The following is a 27,600-nucleotide window of genomic DNA, read 5'->3' as shown; positions in this document are numbered from 1 at the left end:
AATAAAAACACAATGGAAATGGGTCCACGTTAGAACGGGTTTACAAACGTAAGGGTGCCAGTCTATAGATCTGATGCTTTGTATGCTTCATAGCACCTTATTAAGGGACACAGACTGTCATACCTACTCTCCACTATCAAACCATTAAGCTATCAAATACTTATCATTTCAAATGGAATGTATTCATGTTCTGGTACCATAGTAAGGATTTGATAGGTACATGACCGGTATACCCATTCTAGGATAAAAGACATCTATTTTTCTAGTGAGGTAGGGCTTCTTCACAAAATCAAACTCAAGCCTCAAATTTAAAAGTACAGTTGTCCAAAGGATTCCCTCAATGAACTAGAGGTTGATAGAAAGCTCAGGTTACTATTGTGCTCCCGCCCTTGGGTGTTTCATAAACTACTAAAGCTGCTATCAACCTAAAGCCCCCTTCACACACAAATGCCGCTACTGAGCCATCTCAGAGAAAAATTCTTTAAAATACCCATTCACACAGCATAACAATTGTGCAATCTCTGCCGTTATAATACCATCATAACCCTTTCACACAGCCAAAGGGATCATGTGAGTACAACTTTCAAACCTGTCAGTCAACAGATCATTTTCATGCCAACGACGATTCGCCCATAAATTACAGCATCACGCTCCCACCCTTCTATTTGTGAATTCACATCCTCGTCATCCCTTAAAGTTAACAATTCCTCAGCTTATTCCAGACTCCAATTATTACCTTGTTCTTGATTAGTCATTGTATTTGAAAAAAATGAAAGCATGAAACACCAACGACAAAAAAACCCAACACCTCCGGTATACATGACTTTCAATCCACACCCACTACAGCACTTCAGTGCCAGCATAGCCTTTCACACAGGAGTTCAGACGTTTCAATACAGTTTCCTAACCACCTTGTGAGGTGGTTCAGAGACGGCATAAAATATGATGGCTCTGTGAAGGTGTAAACAATTCACACAGACCAAAATGTTTCTGAGCCTTCATTATTCATCTGTGTGAAAGGGGTATTACACCAGTAGTAGGATATATTTGTAAAAACGTAAAACAGCAGAATTTTAGGATAACAATTTTAGGATAACATCTATATGGAGCATATCAAGAAAATGAACTTGATCTTTATCACAGCATCCAGTCTCAGGCGCGCCCGGTGCACAACTACATTCCCTTGCAATGTATCTCAACAGTCCGCTGATTTGTATCAAAAGCCAGGCTGGGCTCAAGCACATTAATGAAGGCTAAAAAAGCAATTGTGTACAGGAAAAGCGTTGCACTTAAGGGCCGAAGAGGACTGTGTTGTACAAGTACCACTTTGATATCCCATTTACACTAGCCACTTTTAATCTGTCAAAATGAGGTCCCTAATCTCTGCTGAATGACCTTGACTGTTATAGTTCAAACTATGTTTAATCTCTGTTCCAAATCAATCTGCTGAATAATAATATGTAAACACAGTATTCATTTATGTAATTTACAGCCCCATTCATATACCTTTGTACCGCTTGATGAAAGAAAATCTCTGTTTTTTTAGTACTTGACCTTTGAACAGTGTCTTTCAATGTAGACTAAAGCTGCTTCCTTGCTGTCCTATACGTTCAATCTATCTATTTAAATGTAGTATACAAAAATAAAAAGAATAATGGTGAATAGTGTTTGCTGTCAGTGGCTATACAGTAACCACAGCAGCAACAGCAATAAAGTCTCTGGTTTGAACGACAAGTTGTAGAAATCACACCATTGGATGCAGACTGGTTACTTCCAGCAACTTCATTTTAGCATGTCACGGTAAGAACAGGCTCTGTGCTCTTCTCTAATAAAGCCAGGAGACTTTGAATAAACTGAGCTAATACATTTTAGGACCGAACAATAACTTGAATACTGCAGCTAACACAAATACATGAACCTGCACTCAAATCCTGTTTCAAATGAAAAGGCTGTGCTTGGAAATGGGAGCTATTAACATTAGCGTTAAAGCAAAATAACAGAGTTCATAAGTTATTCTATTTATTTCTACTATTACACTCATAACTTAAAAAATAAAATAAAATTATATGCTAAACATTTTTTTCAGTTGAGTTTTGCAATATCAGACAGATGTTAGCTTCATTCAAATACTCACTTTGGATTTGTGTAGAACACCTTAAAATGTATAGGCTTAAAAGAAAACACTGGAACTGTACACTTTTTCTCAAAACAGTGACAGTGTCAGTGAATGTCACAGTAAACCTAAGCCCAATCCTACCCATTTAGTTTGAAATTCAATATTACTAAAAAAAAATATTTCAGTGTTCCTTGGGAGCTTGCATATTGCCTGGAATATGTGGCCTGGAACATGCCCCAGTCTACACTAGATTGTATTCTAAGGGTATCTGATGGACATAAACTATTGATTTTAGCAAATTATGTATGAGACATAGAAAAAGGTTAAGAATGAGGCCAAATACCTTTCATCACTCCTCCTGTTAGACTAGCAAATTGACGTGGCAACATATCTTGTTTCACTTTGAGTTTGAAAACAAAAGCCTTCATGAAGGTGAAGCTGGATCAATAATCTTTGTTGCGGAACACCTTCTAATGGAGTGTAAACGATGGGTGTACCTGGGCTTGTTGTGCAGGGTGGGACTATAATGTTCCAAACTGAAAGGAGATAAGTGCATTGTGAGAAGACTGCTGTGTGAGTTACCAGTGACCACTGAGAAAGTTGAAACAGTTGGCAGCAGCTACAGATGTCTACAGATGTTGAATCCTCTACATTCTGACTTTTGGTGCAAAACTAAAATCATGTCAGTTTTGTATGACACAGGCAGCCCAAAACCAGCGGTTTTATTTCACACAGTGGGCTAGATGATAGATCAGTGAAATAGAACATATTTTTGCAAAATAAATAGACTTCAGGTGTGTGAGGGTATTTCAGAGCTCAAACATGCATGGCTAATCATTGCCTTAAAATACTAGCTGTGCCACTAAGGACCATTTAGAATCAAGGGGACTGACCAGGAATTACGATGAAAACATGGGAAAACAAAATGCATTACTAAAGAATTGCAGTTGGAATTCTGCTTGGCTTTTGGAATGGTGGAGTTAGATGATTTCACTCATCACTCAAGAGCGTCTCCTTTCTGACAGCAATCAGTCTATATTACCTAACATCGCATGGAGGGCATGACTGAGGTAATTTCTTACTAATTTAATTGTGTTATTCTGCTCTTCCACAAATTTTTCCTAGTCTTCTCTGAATAACATTTTTAATCTGCAGCCACTGCCTACTCTTATTATACAAGGGTCTTACATCACCACTGTGTATAAGACTAGAAAACACAGAAGTTTATCAAAAATGCATGGTGCACCATGTCTAATAATAATAATAATAATAATAATAATAATAATAATAATAATAATAATAATAATAATAATAGGTGAAAAACACCTGTTAAAACAACAGAATATGTTTGTTTGTAACCTTAATGTTACAACACATAATTTCAGATGATGCCTCTCATACTGTGCATTATTCCCTTCATGTCTAATCCTAGTTTCAGTGACTCCATTTACCAGTGCTAATTACCATCAAATGTGTATTACTAACACCTGACCCTTAATTAGTATCAATTGAGAAGTTAACCTACTTTCAGGCTTCTGATCCTAGCTATCTATTGTACTGTTTTCCCTGATGATGGGGGAACAATAACCTAGAAAATTAGGGAGTAAATCTTTTGTTTTACTTTTGGGGGGAAACGGTACTTTTTCTGCTCCTCAATACCTATAATTAGATTGGTGAGAAAACCCCCATTAGATTATATAACCTTTGTTGTATACATGGAAGAGCTGGATTCATTTAAAAACCCTGTTACATGCTTTTATTATCCATCAGCAATTCTACTACTATCATGTAAATAAATAAAAAAATAAAAACAATAGCATTGGGTTTATATTGTCTGAATTTATATGAGCTTAATGTACATGGTATTTTACCACAATAGGCTCAGCTATGAATCAATAAACAGTCATGTGTGATACTCATTTGAGAAAGAGAGACTATGATCAACAATATTCACAATACAGCCAGGTATTAAAGACTGCGAGGAACCCTTATTAATCAATATCCTTTAATAAACTCTCAAATTATCACAATTAATCACACACAAAGACATAAGCCCAATATATGCTTCTTGCAAAGGAGCCAGCTCTTTTGTACAGCAGTATCATCGCTGTGCTATAGTTTGAGAGGTCCCAGGTTTGCGCCCGCCCCCCGTAAGGCTTACAGACACTTTAACAAACATTAATAAGGGCACAACAGAGTATGGTATATTTTTTATGTTTTTTTTTTTTTTAAATGCAGAGTTCTAAAAAAGGATACATGTTTAAGGCAATTCCACTTTGCATATATAGATTCCTGTATGAACAGCTAATGAACTTGCTCTCTGAGCTGTCTTAATCTGCTTCCGCTTCTTGCCCTGTCTGTATTAATGCTGCTGACATTAAACTTTTTGTAGTTTTGGGCGAAAGTATTTGAACACACCAGAAGACAGAATAAACAGTACTTGCTGCCTGACACATGCTGTACAAGAAACGCTATGTTGCTTGATTGACACCATGCAAGGCTGAAAGTAAACAGCATCTAATACATGAGGGAATGGAAACGTTCTTACACTGGTGATAGATGGCAGTCTTCTATAATGTCATAAACTGCCATTATGCACTGCAAGTGTGGAGAGCTGCCAGGCTGGCCCCACATGACAGCTATTGACCTGCTGTGGTGAATAAAAAAAAGACTTAACCTCTCTCTGAAGTACATTAAGGTGCCTTTGTGAAGCAGTACAACTAAAATAAAGAATGTTACCTTTTTTGTCAAGCTAGAGTTTAAGTGGCACACAGCTTTTCATTTGAATGGCACCGTACCCAGACAATGCAAACTAATGAAACAAATGGACTAATCAATCAGGCTACATGAACATAAATCATTTCGTTCAGATCGACAGAAAGTTGTTATTTTTTATTTTATTGTATTTTATTATAAATTCTCACTGCTACAGTAGGTGGAAAAATTGAGAAGTGCAATATAGCTGATATGAAGGATTAACCTGGTCGCTGCAGTGATTGGAGCCTGGAAGAAATTGCCCTGGGGGCTTGCACTGGCTCCTTGGTCTTGTACAGGACAAATACTGACTAATATTTCTAAAATGCGAGACTGTGCTATTTTTTAACTACTGTTTGTTAAGTTTGCTATTAACAAAAGCAATCAGGTCTGTCTCGTATTTCATCTTCATATGTCTGGGAGACAGTGTCTGGTGAAATATTAGTGAATATTAGGAGAAGCAGAATGAAATGAAAGGCAGAGCTGTACAACATCTTCCTTATGTGCCTGTAAATACATGTTACAATATAAACAGATTTTAAAAATGTGGGATGCCAGTAACAATCTGCACTACATACATACAAAGAAACATAAATGTGAATGTACTGTAAAACATTGTAAAAGATGTTAATTAATATATGACAGTATACAAACGTTAAACATTAGCTTGAGAGCCCTATGTAGTGAATGATGGTGGTTCTGTTTCTATATATATACAGCTCTGGAAAAAATTAAGAGACCACTGCAAAATTATCAGTTTCTCTGGTTTTTCTATTTATAGGTATGTGTTTGGGTAAAATGAACATTTTTGTTTTATTCTATAAACTACTGACAACATTTCTCCCAAATTCCAAATAAAAATATTGTCATTTAGAGCATTTATTTGCAGAAAATGACAACTGGTCAAAATAACAAAAAAGACGCAGTGTTGTCAGACCTCAAATAATGCAAAGAAAATAAGTTCATATTCATTTTTAAACAACATAATACTAATGTTTTAACTTAGGAAAAGTTCGCAAGAGTTAGCAATATTTGGTGGAATAACCGTGATTTTCAGTCACAGCTTTCATGCGTCTTGGCATGCTCTCCACCAGTCTTTCACATTGATGTTGGGTGACGTTATGCCACTCCTGGCGCAAAGCCAGTAAAGCCAGAATTGAACCCTTCTTTTCCTCACTCAAAACTTTTCTTTTCAACTCTTTGGGCATGGTCAAAAGTTATTTTTTGATTCCAATTACTTTTGAGGTACTACGAGCACTGTTTTGCCATCCAGCTGGTTCTATTGCAAGAGGATAGTAATGACCACAGGAGTGGTTTTTATACTTTTCCTCATTAAATAAGATTTGGTTCAGGTGATCCCCTAATCAGTACCTCATTCAGTAGAATGAGGTGTGCTTGTGTTGGAATTCAACAGACACTGGAATGGAATGGCTGCCATACATGTAGAGATGCTGATTTAAGAAAAATTTGCAGTGGTCTCTTAATTTTTTCCAGAGCTGTGTATATATATATATATATATATATATATATATATATATATATATATATATATATATATATATATATAAAACTGAATAACTTCCATAAAAAAGGCTTGGATAATTGAAATATGCACTTAAATACATTTTACAAATAATATAAAAAGCAGATACCTAGATGTTAAGATCAAAGCAGTTCAAATGCAATTCTTGTAATGCAAACAAAGAGATCTCTTAAGAAATGTTCTCAATCCCTTCCCTGTATAGGTGAGCAATGGGCTTAGCAATATCATTGAGCAAAGTTGAGACAGGAGTAAAGGAATATTGTAATACACAGTAAGTCATTTTCTGAGATCAATCAGCTACTAGGAACCAAATTAACTTAGGACTGAATAGCCTCCTCTAATTTGCAAATGTTTTATGTTCTATTTCATCCAATAAATTGCTTTATCTGCACTTGGTATTATCAGACAATGCCATAAAACTTTGCTTGTCCTATGATTTATGATTATTTTTCAACTTAGTGTATTTACATTAACATAATTCAGTGACTACAGCATACCTAAACTGATTTTTCAAGCCTACAGCAACAGCAACACAAGAAATCATTTCAGGAACAGGATACGGTATTTAAATGAGTATGTTACAAAAGCATAATTTATCATAAATAATGGTAGGGATCTGTTTGTTTTTTTTTTTTTTTTTTAAGTAAGATTTATATTGCAAAAGTAATAAACAATATAAATGCTCTCTTTTTATGTGTGTTCTGAGTTTTTATGCCCCATCCTCAATTCCTGCTGATACCACATGAAATGTGAACCTCAGATAAATTATTTTCACAGGGCCATGGTAGACAAGACCTTCTGAAGCACAATTTGTAAAGGTACAGATCTGATTGTCATTTTTTGAACCTGCACTGTATTCCCACCTATGCCTGTCACCTTACTTATAAAAGAAATGACAAGACCTACTTTGTAGTCTCAAAGGGCCTCAGTAATTTTCTGGCATTGTTCCGACAGCGTTGAACCATAAAACAATGAATTGGGGGGCTTCTGCATTATAAATTATTATATATATATATATATATATATATATATATATATATATATATATATATATATATATATATATAAAAAAACCTTCCATTGGACAACCACGGCAAAGGGGAAAAAAATACATCAACACTGTTAGAATCAAGTCCCTATCCAGTAAAAGTAATAGTCCTTATTCCATATCTTTAAAACTTCACAGCAAACATAGCTAACAAGTTTCAACCCATAGGTCTTATTCATTTTCAAACCCGTTTTGATTCTAGCCTTGTGTAGTTCTAGTAATTCGGCTGGGCATGTTGTAAATCTGAGGATGCTGTCAGCAAATCGTAGGTGGTTCAAGTAGGGTGCATTGATGTTCATCCCCTTATTTTCCCAATCCAGTGTTATGAAAATATCTTCTAGGGTGGCCAAAAGACTGATAGAGAAAGTTTCAAGGATGTATGAGCTTCAGGTCATCCAAGTACATGCACCAACAACAAGCTATTCGGATGAATAAGTCAAAGATTTTTATGAAGAAGTACAAAAACTACAATAAATTGCAAAGAGCCACTATAAGTTCTTCATCAGTGACTTCAACGGCAAAATAGGAACCCAGAAAAAAGATGAGAATTCGGTCTGCAAATTTGGACATGGCGACAGGAACGAGAGGAGCGACAGACTAGTCAAATTTGCAGAGAACAATAACTTATTTATCAGAACACCTTCTTCCAGAAGAAACCCATCAGGAAATGAACATGGAGAGGACCCAACAGAGTGAAGAATGACATTGACTGCATACTCACCAACAAGAAGAACACCAGTACTAAACAAGTACTAAACAATTTTAACACAGGAAGTGACCACAGACTTGTAAATGCAAAATACATCTAAACACAGCACTGAAGAGAGTGAACAACGTGATGCCGAGATCCATCACAATGAACATGGAAATGTTCCAGAAGCAAAGCCTGGTGTTTCAACTGGAACTGAAGAATTGATTCAGCGCTTTCCAAGATCTGCAAAAATACTGAAGTAAACAAAATGTATGAAAGAAGTGACAGAAGTAATTGCAGACACATCACAGGAACACAGAGTACAAAATGCAACCGGAAGATCACACAAGAGACAAAAGTCCTCATGAAGAAAAGAAGGGAAATGAAACATATACGGTCGTTCAACTGTATGTTGGTAGAGAAAACTATTGAAAACAACCGAAGCATCATGAAAAAACAGATTTTAGCAATCGAACAAGAAGATGGGACTGTCATCAAGAACCGCAAGTTGATTTTGAGAGAGTCAAAGACTTGTACAGAAAATGATATCAAGATGAAAAGAGTAAAGTAGCAGAAGACAAAGATGAGACACAAAAAATGCAACCCGAGGATGAAGTTCCAGATGTTCTACCGGAAGAAGTGAAACATGCTATCAAGCATATGAAGACAGGAAAGGCACCAGGAGAAGAGGGCATAACGACTGACATCGTGAAAAAAGGAGGCGAAGAACTGACAAAAATACCGGAACAATGCATCGGTGATACTTTTACATAACAAAGGAGATTAAACAGACCTCAAGAACTATAGACCTATTACCTTGCTTCTTATAATCTACAACATTGTGTTATATATATATATATATATATATATATATATATATATATATATATATATATATATATATATATATATATATATATATGACATACAGCTGTTTTGTGTCGACAAATTAGCTTGTAATCGAACAGAGGGCTCCCGTATTTTTAAATGGTAATACAAGCACTGTTTGAAGCAAGTAATAAGCTGACAGCTTCAACAATTACATTCTCTGTCGATACATTAAACACTTGTCATAACTGTAGTTTTATTTAAAAAAAAATAAATTAAAAAAGTATTTACTAAAGCACTTGTTTTGATTTTAGCTACAAGGGAATACCCAAAATAGGCCTTTTATAGTCTGTCTGAAAATATTTGCATATATTGCAAAGCATCACAATTCTTTTTTACCTCTGGTGGTTTCAACACATGTTGATTCAAAGCTAGTCTTTAGCATCAATAGACATAGACAATAGACAATATACAGTATACATTACAAAGTATTTTGTTTGTATTTCTACTCTTTCAGATTTCTCGTGATGGCATTCAAACGAAGGGGGGGGGGGGGGGGGGTTTGTGGGGCACGGTTGTGGGGCTGGTATGTAGATGATAATTGTGGGGCTGGGTTATGTTGATAATTGTGTCATGAAGAATTGGGTTGTCAAGAAATCTTGTCATGTTCTGCAAAAAAAAAATTAGAAATTTTGTAATTTTATCACAAGAATGTGGAATGAGTAAAGCAGTCTAATAGTGATGTCTGTTGTTGTTTTACCCAAGGGATAATGAATTGACTTCCTTTTCAATAAAAGTAAACAAAATAAAACAGTGAAAAGATTATTAAGATTAAGCTGGTATACATGTTTTAAGATAGACATATTTTTACGATGGATGTATTAAGATCCACCATGGTTTATATAATTAACCATTATATAACCACAGTGTGACTTAATAAACAGCACAACTTAATAAATGTCAATCACTTATCAGACTGTCAGTACTGTAGAGGACTGGCTTGCGTGGAGCAGTTTAAACTTTGTTCATTTTAGCTAAGAAAACACAATTAGGTTGCTATGTGTGTATTATGGTAAAGTTCTGTGACCATGTTTTTTTTTTTTTTTTAATGATCTTATACAAAGCAATTCAAAGCAGGGGTATTACAAAAGATGAGGTCAACAATGCATGTGCTAAAATAACATAACAGGTCAAATGCATCATCTAACAGAAAACAAATATATTTCAATGCAGCAATGTGACATGTGACAATGTAATACATCCCATTTAATCTTTATCCACACACTGTAATCTGAAATATATAGATAAAAGTGGTGTTTGTACATTAGAAGTGACAAAAGGTGAAAAAAATGCAGTTTGCTGCTGCTCTCTGGCATTGTGGTACTAGTTATTGCAGGATACAGTTAGAAATGTAATATATATATTATATCATATATTCTATATATATATATATATATATATATATATATATATATATATATATATATATAAAGTATATATATATATGTGTGTGTGTATGTGTGCATAATTGGCACTGGTATTGAAGTACAGGTCATATATTTGCTTGTCTGATTGGTTTACTGCATATACATTATTTTGTATCTATGGATTAATAAAGCATACTGTACACTATGTTGATTGTGTTGATTACAAAGAAATGTCTCTTTGATACACTTAAAGTTTTGTTATTATCAAAAGCACACTCTTTTCTAAATCCCTATCAGCAGGAAAATGGAAGCTGCTCTGCAGAGATCACATGCTTCAGGACAACAACACAGCACATGGACAAGTTCTGAAATTATCATTGAACTGGAAATACTGAAAACTGACGTCCTGCTAAATCTTAACTTACCGAACACTTGAAGTGAAACTGAATGTCGCCTTGAGTTGCTTGATATAGTTTATATCAATAACTTTACTTGAATGTGCATGACATTATACATCATGAGGCATTATATGTAATCGAGTCATACTCTAGTGTAACAGGTTTGGATGTTTCTAGGGTCAAATATTTTCCAGATAGAAGCTTATTTACCCCTACCTATCATCTGAGCTGAAGCGATCGTGTGCTCAATAGTTAAATGTCCCTGCTCAGTAAACTCTCTTAAAAAGGTACCAAATTAATCTACAAACTTAATACCATAGCTAGCACCTTTTTCCCTATAATTAAACACCTTATTTCATAAATCATCTTCAAAAGTATAAGGTCATCTTTTGCACTTTCTTATCTGGCTTGGCTTAGGGTCACTTATATTTCGCTTTCATGTATCTTTATCTTTAGGATAGATGAATTGTGATAACCCCTTGCCACCAAGTTTGCAGTTTCATGTGGCAATTAAAAGTTATTTTTCAATGTACTTTCTCATCCACTTTTGTTTCTTTTGCTGCATAACATTACAGTAATATATCATATTATAAAGTGTATTTAGGAGGCTATATACAGTATAATTATATCATGTCATAGCACTGTTATCCCTTACCTGAACATAATAATAGCACTTTGATGTCAGCTGAAATTTACATATTAAAATCAAGGAACATGGGGTTTTGAAAATTAGCAATTGTCAAGGGATGAACATGAAAGACACAGACCTCCACAATACCTAAAGGTGTGCTTTCAGCAAACCAATCTTAATTAGGGACTATGTATTCTGACAGTGAACCAATTGCTAAAGGTAAAATTATTTTGTAACAATATACAATTCATGTGACAGAAGTGAGGGCTGCCTGGAGGATGAACCTTGGGAATTGATAAAAGGAAGTAAGTGTTTTGTGACTTAGAGATGAGAAAGGGGAAAGGGGAAATTCCTTTGAACTTAAACACTTCTACTACAAATGCAGTATACGATATGTATGCAAAGTTAGTTTATTTTTGTGATTGAAAATGCTGTAGATCTTAAAACCACTGCAATTTTAGATCCACTGTTTAAAATTCACCCCACATACATAGTAAGTGAAAAGTGGAATTTTGGACAATGTATAATCTCTGAATTATTAGATCCAGTAAGGCTGATGTTACCCATTGGAAATTATAGCATAAAGCTGTTCTTAACAGAAAGCTTGATAAATACACAAATTTGTTGTTTTTTACTGGCCATGGTAAACTAGTAAGTTCCAAAGATATAGGGTCCCCCCCAATGTTAAATATCCCCCCGATGACCTGGCCCTTTAAATCTTTTTACTCGGACACTGTGAGTGACAGTCCTGCTTGCCAAGGAGATATGCCTTTGGTGTTTGGGAATGTTGCTGCGGCGCTGATAACAGACCTACCTCGGTGCAGTAAACAAACATTTTCCCACAAAATCTTTACAAAATAAGAGAAATGGCAACACCGAAGGCACAAGGACCTATTTTGTGATAAATATGTATTTGTTTTTTGTGTTTGTGGATCAGATGCATGAGACAGGTGCTCTTATGAGTATGTAGCCCAGGTCTCCACCTTGATGACCATTGAAGCCATAGTGAACAGCCCCATCTTATGCCACATGATCAGGGTGACTGGGACAAATAAATGAATGTTGGGTTTTTTTGGTACCTTTTCAATGAATCAATGTTTTTGGTTGCTTTTGGTCCCTTTTATATATATGGCCATGTGGCAGGCTGGTGAGTGGATAGAGGCCCAGAGACAGTCTGCAGTTCAAAAAAGTAACAATTTTATTATAAACACAAAAATAAAGCGTACAAGGGCAAAATAAAGATCTTTAAACACAAATAGAAAGATAACAAAACAAAACGTACAAAAATAAAGTTTCCAGGCTGGGCAATGCCTTCACTGGATTTATCAAAATTCAAAAATTACAAAACAACCACAAACACCAACCTACTTCCTCAGCTCCCTCCTCCTCAATGAGAAGCAGAGGCCTCCTTTTATGTCAGGTGGCTGGGCGCTGATTGATCGTTAATTAACCTAATCAACCCCAGCCACCTGAACATAATAAACCCAGGCAGGTACGGAAAAGTAACCCCATCCCTGCCATTTTAAAAAGGGCAAAGCTTTGCTCTGCCACAGGCCATAATTCCTTTATTTTGTATCCAATTTGTTCATTTTCTTTTCTCTATGTTCACTAAATGTTGAAGTTTCATTGTTCACTGTCAGATTTGAGCTGGTCATGCTAAAATATTTTTTACAAACAATAATGTTTTTTTTTGTTTTGTTTTTTTTTGTAAAAAGTGTCTCTCTTTCTGTGATTTTTGTGATCTGTATTGAACAGGGTGAGGTTCAGACTATTTCACTTTTTAATGTGTGCTCATTCTTTTCATGTATGACATGTACCTGTAATCTTTACAATTAAAGAGTTCTAGCCACAAACCACAAAGAGTTCTAGCCACAAACAGTAAAAACAAGCAAAAACAGGGGGCATTTCAGAGGGTTAAGATCATTATCTTTTAAAGCTTAGTAATAATTCAGCAAACAAAAAAAAATCACTGACATTGATGTAAAAGCAGATGACTTTGGGATTTGCTTTTCTTTTCTATCTACTGTATATCAACCTCAATTGACAAGATTTGGCTGAATTTCAATAATAAATGGAACGCTCAGCAATAAAAGTAAAGTAAGCCTGAAATTGTTGATAGCTGCCTAACCAAACAATATACTGAAAGACAGTAATGGAAGTAATCTTGACCTAAATGACCATTTATATTCCATGCATTGATTCTGAACAACAGGAAAAGTCCAGAACGACATGGTATCAAATTCACAGTATATGTATGTGAAACCTTTTCTACTGGGAATAAGATAACAAATCCAGTTGTGTTCTTCCTCACTTGAGTAACAGCATATTTTAAACTAGGCAAGTTCACAAAAGTAAGATCATTTGGCTTGACGCTATTGAATAAAACCCTTAGGGTCACACGGAAGACAGGACTGTATTATTTTGTGTGTAAGAGCATTTTTCACATCCACATGTTTGAGGTTGTTAAGAAATTTGAAATGTGCAGATGGAAGAATGATCATAAACCATTTTATTTTAACACACACTGGTGACTTTGGCATTCCATGTGTAAGAGCTTTTAATGGATATAAAAGTACAAACTAATAAGCAGAAATGTTATATTTGTTGTGACAGGTAACATTGTTTATTTTGTCTACATTGCTTCCCTATGTACATATTAAACACAGTTCACATTCCTTTACTCCCATTGCTTTGTATTTTACTAGTATTGTATCTGTATTGACAGGTTGGCAGTTGGATTCAGTACCCTTCAATTACTAAAGTATCCAAAACCCATCACAATTATTTGTTTCTACTCAGTGTAGAGTACCAGCATTATGTGCATAATTTAAAAAAGGACATTACCTGAAGAAAGCAGAGTATTGTCAGCATGCTGGTTCATACTGTTTAAACAATACCATTAAAAGATACACTAAAATTATTACAGCTTTTTGAAAGAGACTCACATGTCATGTAGGATTTTGGATTCCAATGGACCTAATTTAATGCGTCTGGAGCTAATTGAGTAATTGATAATTAGGCTCCAGCCACATGCTATAAAAAGGGGGAAATTCCTTTGTTTGTTGGAGGTGTTTTGTGTTGAGTTATTGTGTTGCTAAATTTGTTTTGTGTTACAAAGTTCAGCGAAGGCTCTGCCCAGCCTCAACAGTTTTTGTTTGACCTTTTATTTTTGGCTCTGCGAGTAGTGTTTTGTTTGACTTTTTGATTTATTTTTTTGTTGATTAAAACAGCTCAGCAGCGCTTTAACTGCAGTTTTACTGTCTCTGAGTCGTTGTCCTCCGAGCTATCCCGTCACACATGTATATTTAAATATAATCTCATATTTAAAGACAGTTGTGGATTATGTCATTGCTATGCACACCAACTAAAACATGGTTTTGAAAACCAGCCATTGTGTAAAACAATTACAAAGCAAAAACTACAAAAAGAATAACACTACAGGATGTGTCAACTGGAACTCTGATGAGGTATTTAGTTTTCTCCTTTTAATGTCTGTCTTAGACTTCTGACACTTTATAAGTGGAAACCTCAAAGGGCACATCACTTGCTTCACAATATGAAAACACAGCCTTTTTTGGACATAAAGCTTTTTTTTCTTTATTTTTCCGGCAATTTCTTCCACATCCTGCAATGTGTCTGACACCCCTTTTATGCTCTATGAAGGAGGCGTGCATCTATCGAGACCTTTCTGATGTGCGCTGATTGTAAGGCACATCACTCTTTGCATTCATGTCAACCTCCCTTTCATCAGGGTTTGACATTTTGCTGACATCTAAAGACAGCATTGTCAGCATGCTGGTTCTTATACTGTTTAAACAATACCGTTAAAAGATACACTCAAATTCTCACAGCTTTTTGAATCTGCAGCTCACTACAAACATTATTATAAAAAACAGAAATGATGATTGCTATTTAGTTTTATATTCTCCAGGTTAATAAGATATTCATTGTATTTTATTTAGGCCACTGCCGTTATTAATGACCTATTCATTACAGTCCATACAGATGATTTGCCAATTTTTTTCAATAACAGGTATGGCAATGCACTCCCTGTAACAAGCGCAATAACGATGCACTCCCTGAACAAAGTAATTTAGTAATCAAGTCATTTCAAGAGGTTACATGGTAGTGGTCTGCCGAAGTAGACATATAATGAGTGTTCATAACGAGTATGATAATTTTTTCCTAGTATGAGTAATACATGAGTAATGCACGCTATAATAATAAATAAGATATAATATATATATATATATATATATATATATATATATATATATATATATATTTATATATATATAATATAGGGTATGAAGGGTATATATGGGTATATATATATATTATGTATATATCTATATATATAATATATATATATTATATCTATATATATATATATATATATAGATAGATATATATAATATAGATAGATAGATAGATAGATAGATAGATAGATAGTATAGATAGATAGATAGATAGATATCACACCCACCCTCACTCACACTTTTAATCAGCTCCTGGCTACAATAGGGCAGTTACAACAGTCAATCTCAAGTCTAGACATAGAAAGCCAGTCTGGGGGGGGTGGGGTAGAGAAGGGACCAGTGTGACACAGTCTGGCACAGTGGAGCTAAGCGTCATTCTGTGCAAGTTAGCGGAGGTCAGGCAGGTGGAACGTTCAGCTCTGAAACAAACTCTTTTCAGAGATATATTCATTTCATTTTGAAAATGGGATTTCCTAACAACCTTTCTAAAAGAATATCATGTATTCAAATATACTTTAAAAACATTTTTTGAGTTGATATTGAGTACCTTGGTCTTTTTCAAAGCTATTCCTTCAGTTTGCATATGCTTGATTGTGTAAATAATTGTATTTTCATTGTTCAAAGAAAAAAACGAGAAGTGTATAATTTATTTAAAGGTGTTGGATTTCAGACCTTTTTGAGATTTTTGGGATAACCTGTTTGTCTTGCAAGAGCAGCCATTTTGCGTGTGTCTTTATGTGTTGTTTTTCATTTTGTCTTATCTAATCCTTTTCCTTGTTATTTTGTTTGAGATCAGGTGTACAATAAAATCTTGTGCTTGTACTGGTACAAGTATACACACAGAAGTAAGCTGCATGCTTGTAAAATAACTAATACTAGTTTACACACACACACACACACACACACACACACACACACACACACACACACACACACACACACACACGTTTGTATTCTTATACTTGTGGGGACTTCTCATTGACTCTCATTATATTTTTATTTACTATTTCTAACTCCAGTCAGACAAAACTCCACACAGGGTGAAAGTCCACAACAAACTAAATATTTTGGCTCTTTCAGTTTTTTTTTTTTTTTTTTTTTTTTTTTTTTTTTTTTTTTTAAAACGTATTTTAAATTTTTTTCAAAAAAACTCCTCATGATGATTGAAATACCCCTGTAAAAAGGAGTTGTGTCCTGTCCCCACATTGCTAGTAATATCTGCCCCCCCACACACACAAAAGCTATTGTCTGTTTTGTATTAGCTTTTAAGAAAACATATTTTTTCATGGCGAAGATATCTTTCATCAGTTGCAGACATTGGTTTTGTTTGCACAAGTTGTGTGTGCATTTTTTAATCAGAGATGCATAAAATATTACTTTCCAAAGTTTTTGGATATAAGCACCACCACCGCCATCATAATAATCCCCAAAATAACTAGTAAATAAATAATAAAAATAATAATTGGAACTTATACAGGGTGCCATCACTGGCACAGTACTGTTTATCTCCTGTCGACAATGAGAAAATGTACTTGATATTATGCAGTATTAATATCTGTCTTTAGAAAAGTGGTTTACTGTGCACTTAACATTGGTCATGCAGCATGGTAACCCTGGTAATCCCAGACAAGCTTTTCAGAAGAAATTACTACACTGTAAAGACAACATGAAACATTTCCAGGGAAACATATAATTCCTTAAAAATGTATAATTAAAGTCTGAAAAGCATAGACCAAGCAGGATGGACATTATTCAGGGGGAAACATGACTGAATGTTGTTTATGCACATTCAGATTTAAGATAAGATTTTACTATAGGACAAAAATAGAACCTTTACATAAAATAATTGTGTGTGCATGTGCGTGAGTGTGAGTGTGCGTGTATGTGCATGTGCGTGTGCGTGTGTGATTGAATCACATGTATTAAAGGGAGCAGGGAGTTTTTCTCATTCATTTATAACCACATAACCTTGGCCTGGAATCCCTCCATCATCTAATTATAATTGAGCTTTTTGCTACAGTTTTGTTTTAGTTTTTTTTTTTACTCTGTGATTTGTAAGTGCGTATAAAGTAGTGATAAGTTATTTTAAGACATACCCCAGTTTAAACCAATATTGCATTGTTGTGTCAGGAACACTTACTGTTGCTTATTATTGTTATTCATTTTTAGTGGTTAAAACAACTTACCTACTTACTAAAAATGTTTAACTAAACTGGCCCTATAAATTGCCAAATAACAAGCTGCTATTATTTGCAGATACTGTTTAACAAGTATGTCAGAAACATACATATGTAAACTGTCCTTTTTCTTTCAAGATATGACATAATTTTGTTTTTTTAAGTTTAAAAGACCTTTCTCTTTCCCTCCCCCTTTGCCACAAAATTGCCTCTTCTAGAAGAAATCAGGTTAGTCTGTCGAGAAGAGATTTCAGCAACCGCGTTGCCTTCAAGGCATCCGACACTTAAATAATCTTTCAAAAAATCCCATACCTCGTACAACCAAGAAGGGATTAGTTCCTTACTCCAATCACTAACATACATTTCATCAAGTATCTCTAGAGTCAGCTGGCATGCGGCTGCCAAGGTCTAAGTGGCATTGCACTCATTCATTCACTTGATGTCCCAAGAGAGGATCAATTGCATCAAGAGACACATAAAGTCTTTGCTAATCTCCTCTAACTGCTGCTGACCTATCTCTGCCATCATAGCCCCAGTCTGTAATAAATGAAGTGCATTTTAACATGATAAATGAAGTAATTACTTGATGTATCAAATAGCTAATTGCACACTGAGACTTGGAGAGTTCTAGGATAAGCCTCTGTGATGCAAGAAGACAAAGAGGAAGGGAATGTCAAGGGAGCTACAGCAGTTGTAGAATGACGGGATTAGAAGGTAGTTAATCTCAATGTATTTTTAACTTCAGAACTTCATAAACAAACATTAGCAGGTACTACAAACTATAATACATATTAGTTTCAAAGTATGATCACTGGATTCTTTCTTTCTTTCTTTCTTTCTTTCTTTCTTTCTTTCTTTCTTTCTTTATTTATTTATTTATTTATTTTTAAACATCATGGTTTAGAGATTGCACTACTAGAATACATCTTAAATGAAAGTTTCAAGGAAGCTCCATCTACCCAGTCCAGCTGAGATGCAGACTGAAATAAAATTGAAATGATGTGATAGTTTAGCAATGTGGGAATAACTCATTTAATTTATAACCTGAGCTGGATTAAAATCCATATTATTTTGTGGACAAATAAATAAAAAAATAATTTAATTTTGCTTGCTATATTCTTGATGATGTTATATAATATCATACCACATGTAAGATTCTGTCAGGCTGTAATTGAGCGACAGAAGATAATGTACTCTTATCTATCTGAAGCCTGTCAGTGTTTGAGGAGACCAAACAATGCCAGTGAAAACTTTTTCTTATAAGATGATTGATTATCAGCTCAAAATATAGTCACTGAATACCTAGGGAGGACATACTTATAAAATAGCAAGTCTTTCCTTAATTCAGTGAGAGAAATGTCAAGTAGACTGGGGGGAAATGCTGCTGATGAGACAAATCAGAGTTGTACATACAGGGTGGCTCAGCAGTTCCCCCAGATAGACAATTCTGTGGACAACAATTTTACTGTTGTGAGCAGCAAGTAGATATGGTCTGCTTGGACGTTAGGCTGTGGAAGTGCTTGATAAGCTGCTGAACATTTCGATGAGAAATGCCAAGACTGACCGAAACCTTTTTTTCCACTTGGTTTTTAAGTGACATCCTGTGCAACTTCAGAGAAAGAGGCTGGTGATTGTTTTTTTCCTTTGTACATTTGTTTCGATTCTCAAGACACATTGTTCAGTTCAGACACTGACAATGAATTATTAAAAAAAGCAGCAAACTGAATTTGCTCAGACTGTTACTGCTTCATACATGCCTGGGTGTATTTCTTTGATGAAGCTCATAGATTGAGCAGAGTAACAGGAACAATAATGAATGTGTCGACTGCACAACTAACAATGACTTACGAAGGGTTTCTGGTGAATGAAAACCAAACTACTCTAAAGATTATTATTTTATTATAGCTACCTTAATAGTGGAATAGTTGGGTAATACCCTACATTTACCATCAAATTTGATCCAAAGTGGATTCAGACAGTTTTCTTCACACCAGATCTTTATAGTCCACCTTTTTCCAAAGTCTACCTTTTATGTTTCACTGGATTGTATCATATGGAATCACATCATGTTAATCTTTAAAACACCAAGCAATTACAAAATAAATTGATTTATGTAATCAAATTATACAGCAAATTAACTGCAAACATATAAAGATGGATCTTGAGAAGGTATTACATTAGTTCTCACTGGGAAGCAATATTTAATTAGTTTGAGAAATGGAGGCACGTGCCTTAATAACAGCCTCACAAACACGAGGCATTTGGTTAACAAGTTCAGCAGGAAATCATCTGATATGTCTTCCCAGCTCTTCTGCAGCAATTCTCAGAGATGTAGGGCACTTGTGGGTAGCTTTGCTTTGACTATGCAGGCCAGGTCATTAGATTGAGTTGTCCTTCACTTTTCTTCTTCGCCAGATAGTTCTTGCACAACTTTGAGGTGTGTTCATTATCTTGCTGAAGAATGAAGGACTGCAAAACTAGCCATAATCCTGATGGAATGGCATGCCTCTAAAGTATGCTATGATAGCCATGCTGGTTGAGCTTGCCATGGACTTGGTAAAGATCACCAACTCTGTCACCAGCAAAGCAACCCCAGACCATGACACTGCCTCCTCCATGCTTGACAGTAGGAGCCACACATGTAGAACTCATGCATTCACCCTCTATGTGTCTTACAAATACTCGGCAGTTGGACCCAAATATTTCAAATTTTGACTCATCGGTCCATAAAACCGACTTCCACTCCTCAACTGTCCAGTTTCTGTGTTTTTTGGCCCATGCAAGTCTCTTCCTCTTATTCTGCACTCTTAACAATGGTTTCTTTGCAGCAATTCTTCCAGTTAAGCGAGCTTCACGCAATCTCCTCTGAACAGTTGATGTTGAAACATCTGTATTTCTAGTAGCGTTTAGCTCAACTTGTATTTCAGGGGCAGTTAATCTCCGGTTTAGCAGACTTGTGAGTCGAATGAACTTGTTCTCTGATTCTGAGGTCACCTTTGGCCTGCCTGACCTTGTTCGGTCCTCATGAGTGCCAGTTTCTTCAAATTTCTTCAAGTTTGATGGTCTTGGCCACAGCAGTTACAGAACTTGCTAAGCTCTTGCGGTTTGTCTCAAAGATTGACCTTCATTTCTTAAAGTAATTACAGACTGTCTTTTTTCTTTGCTTAACTGAGCGTATTTTGCCATTTTCTGCTCCCTTACATTTAGGAATGACAAACTTGTGCCTATGCTACCTATATTTATAGTAATCATGTACCCTCACCTGTTAACAATAATTGGTGACAAAAGGTTAATTAGGTAACATGCTAGTTAACTCAGAGAACATCTAACAAAGACACTTTTATACTTAGGCCAGTGTTCTAACACCGTGTTATACACATTTCATACTTTTAACTGACTTGGGCTTCAGACTGAAATCCCCTTGCTCTTGCTGACCATTGAAATTGAAATTGACAAGATTAACATTTTCATTTAAAACTTTTGAATGCAATTCACTTATGATTATCAGCTTATATAAGTGCATGTATCATATAATGAAATACTAAGTGTTTATAGACAAGTTTATACAGTTAAAAGCATAGATAATCATAAAAAACCTGGTTTCAAGCATGTGTACTCAAACTTTTGACTGGTACTGCATATAATATATATATATATATATATATATATATATATATATATATATATATATATATATATATATTATATATATATATATATATATCTATGAAATATATAATTAAAATAGTGTTTAAGTGGAAATAGTAAATGATTTACAGAGAAACTGGGGGTGAGGGTTGTATTGCCAATTGTTCCTCACTGAGACCCCTTACTTACTAAATATCTCAAAATCTAATTGACTATAAGATATAAGATAATTGTCTCCTCTTTTTTGCGATGGGGCACTCCTCTGCTGCTCATTTAGCTTTTGATAGGTATTATTTAAATCATACTGCATTCCAGCCGCAACTCACAATCCTCAGAAGCGTAATCATTAGCCTATATTCCAGCCTGTGCTGCTGTCAGTGTTTCCTGTCGCTACAGGGACAGCAGCTCAGTCACACAGGACATGCTAGCAAGGAAAAATGTATGCCATTTAAAATGCCTGGTAGTGACATTTTAAATGACAGACAATACAACCAACCCAACTGTAATGTTAAGAACACATCTTTCTGGTAGCCAATCCCAGTGTAAAAGGAGGCATAGCCACACGTGTGTTCATATTAATCTCCAAACAATCACAAGATAAAAAAAAAAAAAAATCCTGACTGTACTTCGACCTTGTCATCACACTTTGTTGGGCTACGTTGGCCAACTTGACAACAAAAAGAAATGAAAAACGACAGTGACATTTTATCTCCTACAACTTCGACTGTGATTACTTACTACACTGGATAACATGAATAATAACATAGCTGTGATGCCATTGTCAGAAAGTACTGCAGCAAATGTAGATTGCATGCACTGGATGACTCGTTGCATCCTCTCCTGTCACTTGAAAGGCGTTGATCAGCTGAACAGAGCCACTTTAAAGTGACCTAATCCACTCTGGATTTTTTTTTTTTTTTTTAAACATACTGTATTATTTGTTTATATACAGTTTTTCTAATAATGTATACAAACTATGCTCTCAAAAAGCATGTGCAAGTGCAGTGTTAACAGTACTGTTTGTGGTAGCCAGACTACTCCGTTGTTTCCAATAGGAGCTGATTGTTCATAATCTTGGACTCCTCTAGCATTCTTCCAGCATAAATGATATTTTTCAGTCTGCTCTTCACTCCTTTAGTATTCAGACAAAATTAAAAGCCAAGAAAACAGCAGAAGCAGTCCTGAAACAGAAAGGCTGTCCCATTGAATTTCCAGGCTATTTCTTACTCAATTATCCACACGTCAGCTGTGCACGATCTTTTAAAAGACAGGTTTCAAATCATTAAAAATCTATTCACAAAGTTGTCTTGAAGTTGGTTTTTCCACCTTTGATCTTCTATGCACAATATTCCTGGCACCCAGCTGCTGTTGGAATGAAACCCCAACAAGACATCGAGTGTGACACACAAAGGACGAATGAGAATTAGCAGATAGAAGGCAAGCAGGAGGCAATCAAGGCTTGCAACCTTTGATAATATCTGCTTGCCTTTCTGGTGTGCCTGTGACTTTCTATAATCAACAACACCACAGTCTGATCAATACTCTTTGCCTGCATAATACTCAGGCATGCAACCTCTGTTGAGATCCAGCAGACCTTGTCAGATCATATATATATATATATATATATATATATATATATATATATATATATATATATATATATATATATATATTTTTTCTTTTGCACACCTGTTTTTATTAAAGACAAATCTCCTAGAAGTAAAGTCATTCTGCCTCAACAAACTTTGAACTTTGCATTCAAGCTGTGTGACATATGCAGCACATCTGTAAATGCCAGTCAATAGCCATTGAAGTGTTCATACAGAAACCTACTCAACTCTCTGGGAAATCTCAAGTACAGTATGGCAGCTAAATGCTGAATTGCTGAACATTGGTCCACAAAACTAATGAAAATAGGGAAGATTAAATAACCTAATTTTAGGTATTTAATTCAGCAAGGCTATTGTGTAAAAGAAAACTAATTGATATTAAAATATTCCAAAAACCACACAAACAGGATTAATAAAACCATGGTCAGCTAATAACCTTATGAAAATTATAAACTGTATATGTACTTATTTTACTAATTTAAAATCATGTTTACAGTTTGGTACACCTTCTAAAAGCAGTTTAAAATAGTCATGAAGGAAATTAGATCTGTTTTAGCTACATCAATGAAAAACGCTCAATCTCTTACATGAACTGTTGTTAACCAAAATCCAATGACTAGTGCACTCCTCATGAAATAAAAGCAAACACATTTGCTAAACTACTCCATTGCACCTTTCCATAATAGTGGTATTAAATGGATCATGCCTGAAAAGTGCTTCAGCTCTCATTCCTCTCAGAGGTCAGAGTGCAGTTCATTTGTGGCTAGTTGAGTGATTATAGTCTCTGAACAGCTGTACTACTGCATACCAGGGGACTTTACGATTTTTACAGGATAGTTGTACAGCATTTACATCCCTTTTCTATACATGTTTTTGATTAATTTATCTACACCGACAAATTGACCTTTTTTAAAAAAATGATTGACTTGAATGGGCATTATTGTAAACATGACAAAAAATATCTTGAATGGACCCATTTGTTGTATAAAAGCAGCATTCTCACAACAATAAAGATGATAGATACAAGTGAGAGGACATTTAAATAGAAAATTAAACTAGAAAATGATTGGGCCAATAATGACTAAAAACAAAGAGCTGTTTACACTGTAGATAAAACTGTCATGCAAAGTATTGCAAATGCCCCTGTATGCTTAGATCAGCAGGCCCCTTTGCGAGTTTAGGGTTTTTTAATTAAAGTGTGACTACAGCACTTGTCAAGCCAAGTGAAGCTGATGATGGGCTTGTAGCACTGTTATAAAGAGAGAAAGGATGAATGCTGTAAATCTCCCTCCCAACCCGAAAGGGCGCTGTGTAAGGATAGTGGTACTCTGCCTCCTTGGTGGACCACCTTGACCGTAGGTGGAAACCGATAGGCAACCATATTAGGGGGAGCAGGTAGTTGCAAGTACCCGGAATGACTCTATTGCAATCAGCTGCGGGACGGCCCTCTATTGGAGAAACCTTGCCGATGGGTTGATTGCAGGGAGGAGGTTGTGGGTACAAAGGGGAAATAGCTGTTGTACGTCGTCAGTACGCTGCCTTGCGCTGAGAAACGTAAATCATCAGCCGGAGCGGGTTGTGTTGGTTTTGTTTCGGGTTATTTTTGTGTTTGTGTCTTTATAGAGGAGGAGTGAGGAGCCGGGGACTGTAGCCACAGAGCCAGCTCACTTTACCCGAGCACTTTCTTCACCTCATGACACCAGCACACCCCTGCGGATCAAAAGAGCACATTTTCATGCACGGGACTGGGGATTGGGGATTTATAAAAATAACTGTGTACTTTTAGTTTTGGTCTGCAAACCAGCTGTGTTTCCCCCGATACCATTGCTGGTAGAGGGATGGTTCTTTTTGTTTGTTTATTAAAAACACAGACGTTTTTGGGAACATAACTGTTTGGACAATCGCTTTATTCACCACACCACTCGCACCTGTCACAAGCACAAACAAACCAAACCAAAACACCAGGTCTATGTCTAGTACAGTAATAGAAACATTTCTGATAACAACATATAGATATTACTATAGAACAGCATACAATATAGGTAGGGCCCTTCGTTTTTGGTTTATACCGATTTTTTGTGGAAAATTCCTTTTTTTGTGGAAAAGACCATTTAAAAAACTGCTGTGAGCCTACGCTAGCAGGACTTTTAGAGTTTACACTGAAGCCGCTTATAACAAGAGTCTAGCAGGGCTGGTAAATGTATTTAAAAATAATATGGCCCAACAGTAAACTGCTTATTAAAAAGAAAGCTTCCATTTTTATTGGGGGGATGGAGATAATGGTTTCATAAACTCAGAGGCGTTTCACTTGCACTTCTACCACATTACTCTCTGTTTGTTAGCACAGCATTAAACTGCTTTTAATACTTCTCTCTATATTTAATTGTTATTTTTAAAAAAAAAAATTTTGCTGTCTATCTGTCTGCCAAAATGAACCCCAATATTTACCCAGAAAAAAGTGGAGTATATTTTTTGCAACGATTTTCAGACTTTTTTTTTTTGTTGTTGTTGTTGTAATAAACAATTATAAATTCCCAGGAAATTTGAAGAAAAATAAAAACCAAAAATGAAGAGCCTTGTATAGGAAAGATCATATAGTATATCATTAGGAACTTCTATTGTGACTCTATATTGGTGTGTCATTTCCAACAGAATATGTGAATATTTTCAAATTATATTTTTTATTGAGAAAGTTTGAAAAAAAAAAAACATCAGGGGGTCACCAGACTGACAGATGTTTCCTGCAACATGATCGTCACCGTAAATGTACATGCTGATGCTAAGATTGAACTACTATTTAGATAGATCCTTTAAAAGTTCAAGAAAAACCACTGCACATCTTCTCAGATCAAAAAATCAACACGCTCTAGTAAACAAATATTAACAACTCATTTCCATTACAAATGAGGATAAATGCAAACATTAGCACCTTTGAATATTTAGACTTGTTTCTGATTAAAAGCATAAACAGAAGGTACAGTAAATTAATACTCAAATTTGCAGTGTGGTTAATAAGCACAGCATCTTTCATACCAGAAGCTTAATCCTGAAAATGTGTGGTGCAGTTTATAAACACTTGATTACCATGATCATAACCTTAGCCAACAGCATTATGAATTTGCATTACGCACAAACAATGACAACCAAGGGTGTATACGGTTATACAGGGTAAACACAAAATAATGAGACCATTTCAAAGCCTTCCCTCTCCTGTGTTTTCAGAGTTTGTGTCTGTATTCTTCATACAGGTAAGAAAACATTGAGATTTCATCCAACGAGAAGAGAAGTTTAATTGTAGATGTACATTCTAGATAAAGAAAAATAATATGGGGGGGAAAATATCTGTCATTTAAAGATTTAAAATGTTTAAAAGTGCAATAAAGGCAGTGTTTAAACCTTGATTAGAAGGCATTACAATCATCTATGGCTAGAGTTCTTACCATCCTGACCATGTCAACTACCATGCAGCAATGCCCTCTGGTCAGGGTTCTTTTGCTTAAGTAACTAATGTCTTTTGACTACTGTGCGCTGATGCTGAAGGTGGAAAAGGAGGTGTTGTGGCATTCTGCAATAGTTATGTAATTGTGATTGTGGACAGTAATATTTGTTGAACTATACCACAAAAGATTATGAAACAAAAAAGAACCATGCTGCATTGTGCTGATGTTATTTTGATGGTTACCTCCTCAAAACGATTACTGGCCATATTAAAGTGATGGTAGGTAGCACAGTGATTCCACACCACGCACATCAATTTACTATACAGGTCTACACTACACGAGGTTAAAGAAATCTGTTTGCAGGACTTGCTCTCAGAGAGCCCTGCACATTTCTGGTGATTTCACCTGGGGAGGCTAATATACCACCCCCCTTAAGGTGATTCAATCAAAGCTGCTTCACCTAATGACTGACAGGCAGCCTGAAAATGTTATTTTATTGTTATTGTTTCAAACCTGCACGCTTGAGACCTATGAAGTGAATGGAAGTGCACAGATAAGTTACTGTCAGCTGCAAACATTTTAAGCAGTCAGCAGAAGAACAATAAAATATATAGGCTACAGGGACTGTGACCCATGGTATACCCTTGCCAAATATGTGGCATCTCCATCTCTAAACTGAATTGGCTGAAACACTATACAGGTATCAATTATATGTTCCACTGCATCAATTTTATAGTTTTTGGATTCATCTGAAGAAGAAAAAAAAAAGTCACATATGAGAAATATAGAAATCTATTCTATGTTGCCATGGAAACAGAACTCCATAGGCATAGTTTGACCTTTACATTTTGGGGGGGGGGGGGGGGGGGGGGGGAGCATAAGGCAACATAATATATGGTTGGGACCTGGAGGTATGGGGACCGTGGTGAGAGGTGGTGAGGGTTACAGCTACAGAGATTTTAAATAATAAGTATCAGTATACAAGGAGGGACTAGTACAGAACAGACTCATTTAATGGAGTTGCATTCGT

At 35.5% G+C, this 27,600-nt stretch overlaps 1 protein-coding gene across 3 annotated transcripts in view; it reads right to left on the bottom strand.

Annotated features, from left to right (window-relative positions):
• The window catches only part of LOC121320947 (protocadherin-9-like), a 213,951-nt gene that overhangs the window by 28,241 nt on the left and 158,110 nt on the right, over window positions 1-27,600 (bottom strand). The gene's annotated exons all lie outside the window — the stretch shown is intronic.

The sequence above is a fragment of the Polyodon spathula genome, chromosome 9 (genome assembly GCF_017654505.1).
Source record: "Polyodon spathula isolate WHYD16114869_AA chromosome 9, ASM1765450v1, whole genome shotgun sequence".
In the NCBI taxonomy this organism is placed as follows: Eukaryota; Metazoa; Chordata; class Actinopteri; order Acipenseriformes; family Polyodontidae; genus Polyodon; species Polyodon spathula.
Note: the sequence above shows the minus strand (reverse complement) of the source record. Positions and strands in the feature narration are given on the sequence as shown.